This window comes from Rhineura floridana, chromosome 6 (assembly GCF_030035675.1).
Source record: "Rhineura floridana isolate rRhiFlo1 chromosome 6, rRhiFlo1.hap2, whole genome shotgun sequence".
In the NCBI taxonomy this organism is placed as follows: domain Eukaryota; kingdom Metazoa; phylum Chordata; class Lepidosauria; order Squamata; family Rhineuridae; genus Rhineura; species Rhineura floridana.
Window position 1 is genome coordinate 115424374 of NC_084485.1, and position 16511 is coordinate 115440884.

Sequence of the window (16511 nt, forward strand, 5' to 3'; positions counted from 1 at the left end):
TGACTTTAAAAAAAAATAATCTTGGATTTAGATGGAGACTAAATGAATCTTTATTACAGAATGATAAAGTAGTGCAAGAATGTAAGAAGAAATTAAAAGAGTTTTTTGAACACAATTTATACAAAGGAACAGATGAAAATATTGTTTGGGATACAAGTAAAGCATTTATGAGGGGATATTTTATTAAATGTAATTCTGAACTAAAAAAGAAGAAACAACAGAAAATGCAATTAATTTTGGAAGAAATAAAACAGAAAGAGGAAGAATTGAAAAAGAATCCAACTAAAGTTTTCATTATAAATCAAATAAAAATGTTACAGAAACAAGTGTCAATGTTGACAGTTAGAGAAATTGAAAGGAAATTAAATTTTGCTAAACAAAGGACTTTTGAATTTGCAAATAAACCGGGGAAATGGTTGGCATATAAATTAAGAAAAGAACGACAAAAAAATCTCATTTTAAAGATACAAGAAGGAGAAGAGATGTTGACAGACAATGTAAAAATCCAAAAAGCTTTTCATCAATATTATTCAATGTTGTACAAATGTCAGGAAATTCCTTCTGAAAAAATAGAAGAGCATATATCTAAGTAGAATTTGCCTAAAATCACAGATTTCCAGAGACAAGCTATTAATGGTCCTATTACGTTAAGAGAAATATCTGATGCAATAAGTAAAATTAAACTAGGAAAGGCACCAGGACCAGATGGATTATCGGCAGCGTACTATAAATGTTTGGAGGAGGAACTCTTGTTACCTTTACAATGTACAATGAATTCAATTTTGCAAGAGGGAAAGATACCGGATAGTTGGAAAAATGCTAATATAACATTAATACCGAAAGAGGAGCAGGACCTAACTAAAACAAAAAATTAACGGCCAATATCTTTATTGAATAATGATTACAAAATTTTTACAATGATTTGTAATCATTGCAGAAAGAATGAAAATAATATTGCAACAATTTATTCAGGAAGATCAAGCGGGGTTTTTACCTAAAAGACAATTACGTGATAACGTCAGGAATGTTTTGAATGTGTTGGAATATCTAGAACAACGAAATGACATACAAGCAGCTTTGATTTTCTTGGATGCTGAGAAAGCATTTGATAATTTGAATTGGAAATTTATGTTTAAGGTTCTAGAGCAAATGGATTTTGGAGATAATTTTATAAAATGGATCAGATCGATTTATACATCACAGAAGGCACAGATAATTGTCAATGGGGATTTAACGGACTCATGTGAAATACAAAAGGGTACAAGACAGGGATGTCCACTGTCCCCTCTTTTATTTATTTTGGTTCTAGAAGTGCTGCTTAGAGACATAAGGCAAGACAAAGGGATTTCGGGAATAAAGATAAAAAAAGAGGAATATAAACTGAGAGCATTCGCTGACGACTTGATAATTGTATTAGAAAATCCCTTGGAAGGAATTAAAGTATTGATGGATAAATTAAAAGAATTTGGACCATTAGCAGGATTTAAGATCAATAACCAAAAAACAAAGATGTTGGTGAAGAATTTATCTTTAAGGGATCAAAAAGAGTTAATGGAGAAGAAAGATTTTAAAATAGAAGAAAAGGTGAAATATTTAGGTATTATTATGACAAATAAAAATTCAAAGTTGTTTCATAATAATTATGAAAAATTATGGATAGAGATTAAGAAAGATTTGTTAAAATGGGTTAAATTACAGTTGTCATTAATGGGTAGAATATCTGTAATAAAAATGAATGTATTGCCGAGAATGATGTTTCTATTTCAAACAATACCTGTCATATCCTCTGATTTACCTTTTAAACAATGGCAAAAAGATATTTCTAAATTTGTTTGGCAGGGGAAAAAACCAAGAGTTAAATTTAAATTATTACAAGACGCCAAAGAAAGAGGAGGACTGGGATTACCAAATTTGAGACTTTATTTTGCTGCTTGTTGCTTAGTCTGGATAAAGGAATGGATTGTATTGAGGAACAAAAGATTATTGGATTTGGAGGGCCACAACCTGAAGTGGGGATGGCATGGATATCTATGGTATGATAAAGTAAAAGTTAATGTGGATTTTAATAATCATTTTATAAGACGTCCTTTGTTGAAAATATGGAATAAATACAAAACAAGGGTTTTTTTTGAAAATACCACTATGTGTTTCAAGTCAAGAAGCATTTTATAGAAGAGAAATGGCTGGAAAAGAGAAATGGTTAACTTACCAAGAACTATTAGAAAATGTGCATGGAGAATATATAATGAAAGAGAGAGAACAACTATTAAAGGAAGGATATAGTTCTCAATGGTTTGCCTATTTACAATTGTTAGAAAGATACAAATTGGATAAGAAAATGTATGGGTTTGAAATAAATAAATCTGATTTTGAAATAGGTTTGTGTACAAATGATGAATGTATAATTGCAAAAATGTATAAATTTTTATTGAAAATGGACATGGAAGAAGAACAAGTAAAAGAATGTATGGTCAAGTGGGCAAAAAATTTTGGTTATAATATACAAATGGATCAATGGGAAAATATGTGGAAAAAAGGTTTGAAATTTACATTATGCTATAATCTTAAAGAAAATTTTTATAAAATGATGTATCGTTGGTATATGACTCCAGAAAAGTTGTCAAAAATGTATAGTAATGTTTCTAATGTATGTTGGAAATGTAAACAACAAGAAGGATCTTTTTATCATATGTGGTGGTCGTGTAAACAGGCAAAATTATGTTGGGCACAGATAGGTAGGATCATGCAAAAAATCTTAAAGATAAATATTCAGTCAAAGCCAGAATTTTTTTTATTGGGTTTTATCGATAAACAAAAGGAAAAGAAATATGGAAGAATAATATTATATATGATTACGGCAGCAAGATTATTATATGCACAAAAGTGGAAAATGGAATTAATACCAACAATGGAAGAATGGCTATTGAAATTAATGGACTTAGTAGAGATGGACAAATTGACATGCCTTCTCAGAGAAAAAACGACAGATACATTTCTTAAGGAATGGAAGCCTCTTTTGGACTTTTTGTTGAAAGAAAAAAATGAAATGATGATAATGGGATTTGACGATTAATTAAAATAGACTATGGAAAAAAGTGAATTTCGTATGTTTTAGGGGACAGGTTTGATATATATTATATACTTATAGCTGATCTGTAACAAATCGGAAGTCAAGTTCTTCTTTTTATTTTTGTTGTATTGTTTTTGTTGTTTGATTTTGTTTGTGTTTGTTTTATGAACATTTGAATAATAAAAAAATTATTACACAAAAAAAGAATGTTCATTAATATTCTATGTCACCATACCAGGTCAGCCAGTCAGAGGCTTTATCGCCACACACACAAAACCATATAGCCACTGCCCAGTTTGTTTGTATTTTATTTCGTAACACATTTGACAGGGCTTGAGTATACACTGGTCCAAAAACCCAATAGCACACATTGCAATCAATTAGACATCAATTAATTGTGACTAATTTGTCTCATTGATTTCAGTGGTACTTAGGTACAACAACTAACTTCCTGTTGATTGCGGACCACTGTATTTTACTCCTTGGTCACTATACCAGTGTAGGAACACAGGAAGCTACCTTATACTGAGGTTGGCCATTGGCCCATCTATCTTAGTATTGTCTACACTAACAGGCAGTGACTCTCCAGGGTTTCAGGTAGGAGTCTCTTCCCACTCTACCTGGAGATGCCAGAACTATAAGTTATTCATGAGACGTAAGCAAGAACCTATCACAAGGTAAAGCCTGCTTTTCTCTAGGGTAAGACAGGGGCATATGGCATCAATGCTAGAATAAATACCACAAAACAATATATTTGCCATTCCTTGGCATTTTCCTACTGAATTTTATTAGAACAAAATAAACAGTAGGGAAAAAGTAGAAAAAAACTCCTAACCATCTAAGCTGCATAATTATTTCTCTGTCTTTTACTACAAAGCTATCAAGATAAAGGGAGATGATTATATTATTGTCAAAGTAATATTTATTCAGTCAGTTGTCCAGCCTTAAGAGCATTAGGATGAGATCAACTATTGCATCAATCAGTATATCACATAATGTTATACCACTGTTTTAGAAATATTGCAATTGTATTGCAATCAACATAAATATTTAAGATTACAAAGTGCCAGTCACTTGAGTAGGGCTCTCTCCAAGCTGCATATATTCCTGATGCATACACACCTGTTTTTAGGACTACACTGCAGAAGTCTCTGGTCTTCCCCCCTCCGTCCCCCAGATCAGTCCCCTCCCCCCATAAGATGAGAAAGGGACAACACACACTATACTTTCCCAAGGCATCTGGATACAATTTGGATCCTGTAGAATTGATCTGAACCTTGAAAAGCGCTTATAGCTGAAAGAGGAAGTGGGAAAGGGTAACACTCTTCCAACTTCTTCAATTCTGTGTACTTTTTAAGGAAGATTTCAAGGAAGAAAAAGGTAACCAACCTCACCATGTCATGACACAGGGGTCAGTGAGGGAGGTCTCAGAGTCTTTATGGGCACCAGGGAAAGATCACCCACAGGTGTCATGTTGGCAACCCTTGCACTATGGTGTTACACTCTGGTGCTGAAGCAAGTGGTTATTAAATGGAGGATTCTGATCAATATTCCTTTGATAGAGGCAACCTGAGAAACAAAAAATAATAAGATTTCCACAGATTTCTAATGAACTAAGTAACATGATACTGCAAGGCATAAGAACCTGCCACTAGTTTCAGCTAACACTTCACATACACCATTGATGATGGGTGCGGTATGCCAAATCATGAACATAAGGGTGTTTTGCCCAGTGCCCATTTCCCAAGTGGCTTCTCCTTTTCCCTCATCCCTTTACCCTCTACCCAGATTCTGTGATATAGTTTTGTTCTGGTGTAGTGACTCTTGTGAAAAAGCTCAAAAAAGGCTACATCCCACTGGACAATTCTGTCACAGTCACATTTATAGTACAAATTAAAAACAATTCTGCTAATCTAATCCTCAAACCACAAGGTGAATTTCAACCCCCATTGTTGTCTAACAGTGCATATAATACATCACATCGAGAGCACATTACAAAGAGATCAGGGTGGAACAAGACACACTGAGGCCAAAGTGGCTACAGGATAAGCAGCAGCAAGCTTTAATAAAACAAATCCAGATGGCTCAGAACAAGCAAGCTGTGCCACATGCTATAGGAGAAAGCAAAAACCCAGAGGCCATTTCCTTAAAAATGCAAAAAAAAAAGTCTACCCACTGTTTTTTACATTTTCAGAGATGCTGCATTCAGCTACAGTATATTCCTTGCTCTCTAATAACCAGCAACAGGCAAGCCTCAGAAATGGCTGACAATCTCAGGAGACAGGATCTCACAAGAATTTCCTGCTTCTGGTTCGGCCAGACAACAGCAGACATTCTTGTGGTATTTTGGCATTTTTATTTTGTTCCTTATTTGTTCAGCCCAAAACTTAGTTTCAGTGGAAAATTAAATAACTTAGTGTTTAAGATATTAGAATATGCTGTTCTTTGTGTCTTGCTAGTTTACAATGTTATTAAAAGCTGCTGTGTTATTAAACATATGATTTCTGTTTATTATTAAAGACCAAGAGGAAGTGTCACTCAGAGTGCAGTTCAATAAATATTGTAAATGTTACATAACTGTTATCCCACATAAAGCTAGGCGATGAACTCCCAAACCAAGATTTCTTGGACTCCAGCTAAAGTTACTTATGTCTATATGCCACTGGAACAAGTTAATCATGACTATCTTAAGTTCCATTGCTTTCAGTGGGACTTAGTAATGACTAGCTTTAGGTGAACTGGGATTATACATTAGCAACTCCAATTACAGATGTTGTTATGTGCCTTCAGGTTGATTATGACTTATGGCGACCCTATGAATCAGTGACCTCCAGTAGCATCTGTTACAAACTATCCTGTTCAGACCTTGTAAGTTCTGGTCTGTGGCTTTCTTTACGGAATCAATCCATCTCTTGTTTGGTCTTCCTCTTTTTCTACTCCCTGCTGTTTTTCCCAGCATTATTGTCTTTTCTACTGAATCCTGTCTTCTCACTATGTGTCCAAAGTATGATAACCTGAGTTTCATCATTTTAGCTTCTAATGATAGTTCTGGTTTAATTTGTTCTAACATCCAATTATTTGTCTTTTTCACGGTCCATGGTATCTGCAAAGCTCTCCTCCACCACATTTCAAATGAGTTGATTTTTCTTTTATCCACTTTCACATCTATACACAGAGATAGGGAATACCATGGTCTGACTGATCCTGACTTTAGCGTTCAGTGATACATCTTTGTGTTTGAGGGCCTTTTCTAGTTCTCTCACAGCTGCCCTCCCCAGTCCTAGCCTTCTTCTGATTTCTTGACTATTGTCTCCATTTTGGTTAATGACTGTGCCAAGGTATTGATAATCCTTGACAAGTTCAAGGTCATTGTCAACTTTAAACTTACATAAATCTTCTGTTGTCGTTAGTTTAGTCTTCTTGATGTTCAGCATTTTACAAACAGATGTGATGTATGCTGTATAAGGTCTTACAAGAAAGAAAGGAAACTTCATCCATACATGTTCATTTTGCAGGGAAACCAAAACATTAAAAATAGGTGTTTAATCCATTTATTTACTGTGTTGACAACTCTTTAAAATGATCCAAGGCCAGCACACATTCAGTTCACATTCTTTCATTGTGTAAAGAGTGTGAAGGCATTGCAAGTATCTTCCCTCCTACCTTCTGCTGTGAAGATGTGAACATTATATTCTGTATCTTTTTAGGGCCTGGATGTTTTGGGGACATGGATATACATGAAAGGGTGTGAGAAAGCATTTCTATTTATTTGTGGGAGCAGGGAAAGAAATGTGCATTGGGTGTTTTTAAGTACTTAATTCCTTGACTACATAATACATGTTGAGACAAACTGTAGTCCATGGCTATGCACAACTATGTTTTAGAATGTCTTTTAAATGCTTGATACCTTAATAACAGGCTACATTAAGTATGTGCTGTGCATGTGATGTGACATGTACATTCTGTGTTTACCTGCTTATTTACTGTGTGTGACATTTAGTTCTTGCTTTGTACTTGTGTTACCATTATAATCTGAAGTGTACTAAATTAATATGTGATGGTCTGGTATCATGTGTGAGTGATTGTTTAGAGGGAGAGAACTAATAAACATATCTAATAGCTGTACAATGAAATAAATAAATCTAGCAATATGTACATAGCACTTTACAAATTATGAGGGACCAGGTCCCTATTCTGAGATGCTTATAATCTAGAAATCAACACAAATGAAGCAGAAGATGGGAAGAGAAAGAAAATGTAGCTATTATACACTGCAATTCATGGTGCAATTATGGACTCTGCCCAGGTACCTTCATTTTCTCCAATATGAATTCTGATAAGGGGAGAAAATCAACTATACTAGTTAATTCTGACAAGGGGAGGAAATCCATATTAGAGAATGAAGAGAAAGCATACATTCTCAAGGATAACAGCTGCACTGCAAAGAGTGATTTGCAGGGAGTCATATTTATGTGTACACAATATCCATTGTCAATAGCAGAGCTTGGAAGATTACTTTTAAAAAGCAATAAATTACAGTTACAATTACATGGACCAAAAAAGTAGTAACTACCATTACAATTACAATTGCTCTGAAAGTAACTGATTACTTTTTCTCAAAAGTAATCACTGCAATTATATTTCAGTTACTTTTTTAAAAAAAACCTACAAGGTGCTGGCCTTGGCTGCTGCACATCTAAGTAGCCTAAAACAACATTAAAAATAAACACACACATACAGGTAGTAGAATAATCCTTTTTAACCATAAGATAGCAGTGGTGGTCTCTCCGCTGGAAAGGGTGGTGGGGAGGGAGGCAGAGGCCACTACTCAGATCTTTGCATGTCCAACCAAGTGCAACCCCCCCCACTCAGCCAGCAAGCATAATCTCTCTCACTTAACCCCCTCCCAGACCCTGCCCACAACTGTGGGGCACTCACTCAAGCAAACATTTTCCTCTGAGATGCGAAAAAGTTAAAATACTGCAAATGCAGTACAGTAGCCAGAGAGGGTGGTGGAGGCCACTTTGTATGTGAAGTGCAAACACAATATTCACTCACACACTGTCAACTTTCACCTCTACAGTTCTTTATCCCTATTCTGCTGCTGCCTCCTTCTCCTCCTTTATCCATGTTCTTGCCCTCCGGCTCCTTTTCCCCTCCACTCCATTCTTCACCACCACCATCTATGTTTGTTAAACAATTGTTTTCTCCACTCCACCCCATCTCACTCTCCACCTTCTCCCTTGTCGCCTCCTACCCACCCACAGAGCATGAGGGAAGAGCAAGGCTGCACAGAGGCCCAATTTGAGGCACATGTTTTTCATCCACAAATCAGAGGAACAGAAGACTTCCCCTGCCCCCCCCCAAGTAATGCCCAAAAGTAATGCTGGAAACATTACAATTACTCCACAAAAGTAATAAAATTACTCCTAGTTCTATTACAATCAAAATGTAAAGGAATTACCCACTAGTTCCTCAAAAAAGTAATGAATTACAAGTAATTCGTTACTTGTGATGAATTACTTCCAAGCTCTGGTCAATAGGACCCCTCATAGATGAGGAAGAATGCTATTGTACAATCTCACAGATCAGAAGCCACAAGGAAGGCAGGTGGCCTTACCTCATAAAAAGATCAGGAGGCTGCTCACAGTGAAAAGCCACCCCATGTGGGAAAGCATTCCACATGAGACTAGGCACACACAAGCAGTGAAGAAGCAGGGAACGGTCACAGGGTAAGAGACAGGATATGTGGTGTGAAGTGCAGCTTCTAGAGAAGACAACTTGTTCTGATGAACTCTGAAGCCAAAAGCACAAGCTGACAATGTGATGCCCTCCAGATGTTGCTGGAATACAACGCCCATCATCCCTAGCCATTACCCTTGCTGGCTGGGGTGATGAGAACTGTAGTCAAAATAATCTGGACGGCACTACATTGGCCAATCCTGCCAAAGGGACACTTTATATCTTCCTCTGCTATACTTCCAGTCCCAGGCTTCACCCCTATCTGGGTTCTGGAGATCTTAAAGATGAGGCAGCCTCCTTATCTAGAGCCTTGCACCTTTTGACACTCTGGTGTTTCTAAATGAGTTAATTAGCATCTGAAGCAAAAGGGATTAGGCAATGGTGATATAGCTTTTGAGTTCACATGTAACTGGTTTGGAAGGTTCTAGTAGCTTGCCTACTGGGATCTGGCCTACTCCAAAGCCCAGTATGTCGGGCCCTCAGAGTGTTCTTGCAAGCTGGTGCTCTCATCACTGCTTGTGGCCAGGGTCACAACAGCAAAGCTTGTACAATTACACAGGTAAGAGCACTCACACTCATTGTGTAAGTGTAGCTTCTTTATTCTTTTTCCAAGCATTTTTATTTTTACACAATGCACAACTGCTGAGGATACCTACATACCTTTTCACTTGGAGGGAACAGAAACAGCTTGGGAGGAGGAAAAATTGTCAGCAGAAAAGCAGGATGAGAGGAAAGGATTAAGAAATCCCTCTTCCTTCTGTCACAATTTCTAATGTGGGTTCATGCCACAATAATTGTACATTAGTCAGAAGCAAGCACCGCTGAACTCCAAGGGGATTGCTCCCTGATATTTATTTATTTATTCAACTTATATACCGCCCCATAGCCGGAGCTCTCTGGGCGGTTTACAACAGGTAAAAAAAAAAAATCTGGCATACAATTAAAACCTCATATTAAGCAGTATAAAATAAGTTAAAAATATCAAGAATTAAAACATAATTAAGCACATACTAAAATGCATATTAAATACTACTACTAAAATGCTGAAAATGCCTGGGAGAAGAGGAAGGTTTTTACCTGACGCCGAAAAGATAATAATGTTGGCGCCAGGCGTATCTCATCAGGAAGAATATTCCATAGTTCCATAGGATTGCACCCTGAATTGACTATGACTGTTAACAAGGGACCCCGTGAATTTCCAAACCTATAAAAAAAATACCCTGCTTATTAACGTATACATTTTTTTTCCAGATTGGAGTAAAATGGAAGGAGATTAAGTGGACTAGAACCTGGGGGACCAGGGTTAAAATTAGCCATTAAATTCACTGTGTGATCTTGGGCCAGTCACTGTCTCTCAGTTTAACGTCAGGGTTGTTGTGACCCATGAATGCCACCTTGAGCTTCTCGGGGGGAGGGCGGAATTGATATAAATGTGATACTGATAAAAAAGGAACAATCAAAATAAAAAGTTTCTCTCTAGCCCACAGGTATTGAATCATGAAAAAACCCTAACCTAAAAATCAAAGAAAGAAGAATCTGGGACACAATCAGGATATTCAGGTCTACAAACACTGGACTTTGCATGTAGATTCTTGGCAAATCCAATGTGTGGCTATCTACTAGGACAGGGTTGCCTGGGGTGTGCAGGCAGGAAGCACTTTATGCTCCCATACTACATATAGTATTTTTTTGTAATAGCATTTTAGGTTTGCCAAAATATTTTGTAGTCTTTTATCCTCACAACCACCCTGTAAATTAGATCATAGCTCAAATTTAGCAAAACAACAAAAAGAACAGCGACTTCAAGACTAACAAATCTATTATGGCATAAGCTTTCTAGGGCTAGAGTCAGCTACACTACATGCATCATTCTTGGTAATCCAAGAAAGTTTATGCAATAATACATTTGCTAGCTGTTAAAGTGCTACTGGACTATTATTTCATTTCGGCTGTAAGCCATGGCCAACTGGCACCTGCCTCCTTAATGCGGAATCTTTTTCTGTATTTAATAAGATGATTCCACAACAGTAACTTCAGCCTAAAATATAAGTTTTTCATTGCCAGTCAGTCACACAACACATGGAACCACTGCTATTCTTTTACCAAAATGCCAAGGAAGAAGAGGAAGCAACTGGCTCTAGTACCAGTAGATAGCAATCATTGTAATGTTAAGTGAATCCAGTTAGTTCCGAGAGTGGTTCCAGGCCAGGTTTTACGAAAAATTCAGAAGCCAATGTTACACTCTGGTAAGGAACAAATTAACTATTTTTTGCTGCAGTTTAACAGAGGCCTAAAACAGGACAAGTTATAGATCTTCTTCTAAATTGGCCCATAAATCTACACTTCCCTCTCTTTCCCCAGAGTTCTACTTAGTTAAAAGGGAAACTCAGATTATTCACACCTAGGCCCTGAGGCGATTGAAGAGACAGATTTCTGGTAGGCTTTTCTCATGCCTTATTGTGTGTTCCAGTTTGTTCTAAATAAAATGCTTTGGTCGCCACCATCCTTTGTGTAAAGAGTACAATCTTCCATACCAAACTGATAAAAGCAATCAGGACATTTACACAATAAATAAACCCAGGTTAAATCTATTATCATCTGTATCAACAAGTTGTCAGACTCAAAGAATACAAAAGGAAGTACATATCCCAGAATGTTTTTGAATAATGCTACTCCCCTTTCCCTTTCAGCATAATTAATTACCCTATTTATTCCATCAGCTTTTAATGAGGGTGACCTACTGCTGCAGCAGAAAACACAGTTTTAAAAAGTAATAATTTTAAGCCTCCCCTTCCCATTCAATAAACAATTGAAAATGGTATAATTTTTTTTAAAAAAACTGTACAAAGAAGGGATTTAGCAGGGTTGTACTTACACAAATAGGCAGCTCACTGAAATCAAAATCCAGCAATCATAAAAATAAGCGAACAGTTGATCAGGGAAAACAAACAGTCCTGAGGCCTAGTTAAGGCTGTCTGGGTGTGGCCTTCAAAGAAATAGCTCTGAGCATGCTCAGAACAGCTCCTGGGTCAAACACGTAGACCAGTTAACCACAGATGCCTTAGCTGGACTCATATAATGATAACAGGAGACAGGGGGAAATTGCAGACAGGTAAGATTTAAAAATGTGTTTTTTTCTACCTGGAGACAGATGGGTGGGATTTCCTAGCCATAGCAATCCTTTTGGATTGAAATTGGCTGAGTGGTGCAGAGAGCTGATTGGCCAGAGAATGGGAGATTGACAGAAAAGTATCCACAACTCTCTCTATATTGAAATAGATTATGGAAGGATGTGTGGGACAGAAAAGTGTGGCATTAAGATTTTGGAGAAAACTTAAAAAAAAAAACACTGCTGGGCATTTCACTTGGAAGGGCTAAGCTCCACTGACCCTATAAACATAGGGACAATCTGCTTAAAGAGTTAGATGCACACAGTTGGATGTATAGAAGGAACTATCGTCACTGTCTGCAAAACTTCATCATTATTTGTGAGGAAAACATACGAAGGCACCCAAAGCAGTCAACAGAAGAAGACTGCCCTTCTAAGCCACAACAACTATTCTGCAGAGAAGGGGGTAGCAATAGCTAAATATTATACTGGAGAGATTTCGGAGGAAAGGAAGGAAACTTATATGATTTAAAATGCAAGGAAGGGACCACAGTGAGCTAGTAACACATTTGGTCTCAGCAACGTTTGCAGTCAACAGAGTACAAGAAAGCCAGATCCTCTGAATTTTAACGATTTCCAGGCACATTGCTTTCAGACATCAACATCACTCCACCAAGTGAAATACAAAGGATACATAACATAAAAAGTATTCACTGCCACTTTATATTTGTTAAGATTCCAATCCTCCCATATTTCTTAGGTTCTGGTGAAAACATTACTCCAAATATCCTATGTGTGTTTACTAAGAAGTTTGGCTCTGTTTGATGGACCTTTCTCCTAAGTAAATTGTATAAGAGCTCAGATTTAGAGGTAGCTCACTATTACACTCAATTATAAACCTTGCTGGATTATCTTGGACCACAGTTTCTCAGTCTACCCTACTTCACTGGGTTGCTGTGAGGACAGAATGGGAAGAATAGGATACAAATATTATAAACAATAGTAGTAAATCAGCTCTAGTGTTAATAAGGCCAAAAAGAGGTGCGTGTATCAGGTAGGGTTGCCAGGTCCATGGCCTGAGACTGATCCTGTATCTTTAGGAGAAGAGAAAGTCAACCAAGTGCAGGTGTTCCTGCAACACTGTAATGAGAAAAACCACAAGGTGGAATTCTTCCTCCCCCCTGCACAACTTGTAAAGATACAGAAGGAGGCTGGGCCTGGCAGATGTACATGCTGTGTTAAGGCTAAAGGGACTAGACCAAGTTTTCCTAAGCAGAGTGAAAGGAAGACTAAGCACCTCCTAGAGTTGATTCACAGCGTCATTTGTGAAATGCCAATTCCTTCTAATGGTGGAAATAAATATATTCTTAGTTTTATTGATGACTATTCAAGGTTCACCATAATTTATATATTGAAGAAGGGGCAAATGCTTCAGAAATTCAAAGAATATGTTGCAATGGTGACCAATAAATTTCAGAAAAAAACACAAATTCTACATTCTGACAACGGGGGGGAGTACATGTCTCACGCTACCCAGCAGTTTCTGCGTGAACGTGGGATTGAACGTCAGACCACTGTACCCCACAACCCAGAACAGAGTTTCGGAGAGAAAATTCAGAACCCTAATTGAGATGGTGAGATCCATGCTAGAAGATGCCAATCTCCCACAGAAACATTGGGGAGAGGCAGTGTATACTGCCACCTATCTACAAAATCGTTTGCCAACAAAGGCGAATGGCAACAAGACTCCATTCAAATTATGGTATGGACGCATACCCAGTTTGGCTCATGTAAAGGTGTTTGGATCAAAAGTGTATGGTCACATTCCACACCAGAAGAGAACCAAATTGGACAACACTACAAAGGAAGGAATCTTCGTTGGATATTCTTCAAAACAAAAGGGGTATAGAATCCTAAATCCCAAAACAGAAAGGATTGAAATCCAAAGAGCTGTCCACTTTGATGAAGGTCAAGGTGCATTCCAACCAGAAGGGGCACCATTCCAAGACCACGACAGTGAAGAAGATAAAATAGAAATACCATACAGTACTACAGATTACAGCAACATGCCAGCACTGGAGGACAGTGAGGAATCACAGCAAGAAGGGGAACCTGCACAGCCAGAAGGGGCAGCAGAGAGTCCTGCACCAAGACGCTCTAACCGCACCAACAGAGGTGTACCTCCACTGAGACTGTCCTACCTGGCAAGAGCTGATGAACTTCCAGAGCCAGAGACCTGGAAAGATATTGAAGCCTTACCCAAAGCTGAAGCTGAGAGGTGGAGGCAGGCAGCCAAGGAAGAGCTGGAAGCTCTACACAAGAACAAAACTTGGACACTTACTGAGCTTGCTCAAGGAAGGAAAGCTGTAGGTTGCAAGTGGGTATTCAAGAAAAAGCCAAACACTGAAGGGAACATTGAGAGATACAAGGCAAGACTAGTGGCCAAAGGATACTCTCAAAAGTATGGACAAGACTACTATAAAACTTTTGCTCCTGTAGTCAAACATACAACAATCAGAACTCTTCTAAGTGTTGCTGCTAACAAGAAAATGCAGGTGGAACACATACACATAGATATAAAAACAGCGTTCTTGCATGGAGAAATAGAAGAGGAAATCTACATGCAACAACCACCAGGTTTTGAAATACCAGGAAAGGAAACCCTAGTATGCAAACTGCAAAAGAGCATCTATGGACTGAAACAAGTTGCAAGAGCATGGAATGACAAACTGAACCAAATGCTCTTGAAACAAGGCTATAAAAGAGGTGAAGCAGACCAATGCCTATATAGCAGATTCAAGAACAACAAATGGACTTATATTTTGATTTATGTAGATGATTTACTACTGGCTTATGAGAGTCCACAAGACAAGCAAGAGTTAGGACATAATCTAAGCAAGGAAGTTGAAGTGAAATGTCTAGGCGACATCACATACTACCTTGGAATACAAATTGAAAGAGAGGATGATGGATCCTTTCTTCTAAATCAAAAACAAAAGATTCAAGACCTACTTGAGAGTCTAGGACTGAAGGATGCACATCCAGTACCTACACCAATGGAAGTAGGATACTTGAAACCAGACCACAACAATCAACCCTGGGAAGACAACGAAAGCTACAGACAAGCTATAGGGAAACTCCTATACATCAGCATAATAACCAGACCAGATGTGGCGTTAGCAGTGGGATACCTATGCAGAAAAACCAGCTTGCCAACCAAGAAAGACTGGGAAGCAGTCAAGAGAGTGGCAAGATATCTGATAGGCAATGCAAACTTAAAGCTAAAGCTATCAGCTACTCGAGATCCTAAGCTTCTAGGATATGCTGATGCTGACTGGGCTGGAGACACCAAAGATCGTAAGTCAACCAGTGGAAACTTGTTCTACTATGGGCAGTCACTTATCTGCTGGACAAGTCGAAAGCAAGAGACTGTAGCACACTCATCTACTGAGGCAGAGTATGTATCAGCTGATGAGGCATGCAAGGAAATGCTGTAGCTACGCAAGCTTCTACGAGACTTGGACATGTCTGAACCAGAGCCTATCAGAATACTTGAGGACAATCAAGCTTGCATAAGACTCGCGGAATCAGAAGGGCAAAGTTCTCACATGAAGCACATTGATGTGAAGTTCCACTACCTGAAGGACATAAGGGAGAAAGGACTTCTAGAGATGACCTACTGTCCAACAGAAGAGATGACAGCTGATGCTTTGACCAAACCATTGGGCAAAGTCCGACACCAGAAGCTACGAGGCAAGATGCACCTTGTAGAATGAACCAAGTTCTCATTGAGAAGGCGTGTTGGAATGTATGAGGTTCAACTCCAACTTGTGGATTGAGGCTGCATGGGGTTAAAAAGAGTAGCTTGAGAGGAGACCTCTTGGTTGCTATGCTATACCTATCCCTTTGATCTCCTGCTGTCCCTTCCTGCTAGACTGATATGCAAAGGATGTTGATCCCTATTCCTTCCCTCCTTCCCAGTCTTCTTCTTTCTCTCAAGAGGAGAGCAGACATTTTTCCTTTGTCTCTCCCTCTCATCCAGCATGAGGGCCAGCACTGGGATCAGTGCTCGCTGCTCCAACATAGCTAGTTAGCTAGATATAAGACTCTTTCCTATCAAACATGTACTTCCAGAATAAAATAGTTCTTTCTTATTTTAAAGCTTAAAGTCTCTGTCTGACTAATTTGCAGGGAAGGTAGATTCAAACACACACACACAAGCTCGCTCAATACTCTCCGTTCTGCTATGCAAGTCTGCAGGGTCCTATAGGTTATTGGGCCCAGCCTCCTATAATAACATATCTTTAAACACAAATACACACAAACATAGCATTTCTCCACATGCCTTAGGATTGAACTGGGAGAGTTGGGGCCAAGTCTGATTTGGATTTCCAATAAAAAAAATCCCCAGTACAAAATACCCTTCAGGTTACAGCAAAAGTCAGTATATGTAATTTGTCGCTTCAGCCCCTCTCACCTCAAATCCAGTGTTCAAACATGTGCAGAAACCTTCTGCTCATTCCCCTGATATGCATTGCAGTTTTAAATGTTTAAAAGCTTACAATATTTTTTTCACATGAAATGAGATCT

General features: G+C 38.2%; 1 protein-coding gene across 10 annotated transcripts in view; it reads right to left on the reverse strand.

The window, feature by feature from the left end:
• DDAH1 (dimethylarginine dimethylaminohydrolase 1) overlaps positions 1-16511 on the reverse strand; it is a 194978-nt gene that overhangs the window by 103600 nt on the left and 74867 nt on the right. Inside the window, exon 1 of one of the 10 annotated variants that reach the window (XM_061633538.1) lies at positions 11688-11777. The exons of the other annotated variants lie outside the window; for them this stretch is intronic. The gene's annotated coding sequence lies outside the window, so the exon portion shown is untranslated. Of the gene's footprint in view, positions 1-11687; positions 11778-16511 lie in introns of those variants that run through there. 10 annotated transcript variants of the gene reach the window in all.